We start from the raw sequence: 471 nt of genomic DNA, 5'->3' as shown, positions 1-471 counted from the left end.
CACGCCGTAGTGGAGGGCTCCCGATAAAGTTTGGCCACCTGGGGTTCTTTACGTGCATGGAAATCTCGTACAAAAGGGTGTTTTTGCTTTTCGCATCCGTCAGAACAGCGAACGCCGCGGTCGGGAAACACTGCCGCCTTTGCAGTTCAGGCATATGTGGATTGCATTCACACCTAAGAATATGGTGAACCCCCTTTTTCTAGTATTACACTTCGCTTTTGCGGTTGGTTCAAGTTACCCTTCGAAAAAACTTTATTCGTTCACCTTGCCCAAAAAGTACTTTTTTTCTTCCGACGACAGCAAGAACCTCATCCAGTTGTCCAGGACTTTCAGCGTCTTCGGGCCAAGACGCGCCTTGTGACAATTAGGATCGATGTAGAGAAAAATTTACCAATCGATGCATTTGCCATTGTTGTTTTTTTTTTGATGAAATGGTGAATTTGTGTTTTTTTAGTAAGAAAACCACTCAGC

Source organism: Haemaphysalis longicornis, unplaced genomic scaffold, assembly GCF_048455015.1.
Source record: "Haemaphysalis longicornis isolate Haplotype H1 unplaced genomic scaffold, Haemaphysalis longicornis Haplotype H1 scaffold_2, whole genome shotgun sequence".
Taxonomy (NCBI): Eukaryota; Metazoa; Arthropoda; class Arachnida; order Ixodida; family Ixodidae; genus Haemaphysalis; species Haemaphysalis longicornis.
The sequence above is the reverse complement of the archived record's forward strand: the minus strand, read 5'-3'. Positions refer to the sequence as shown.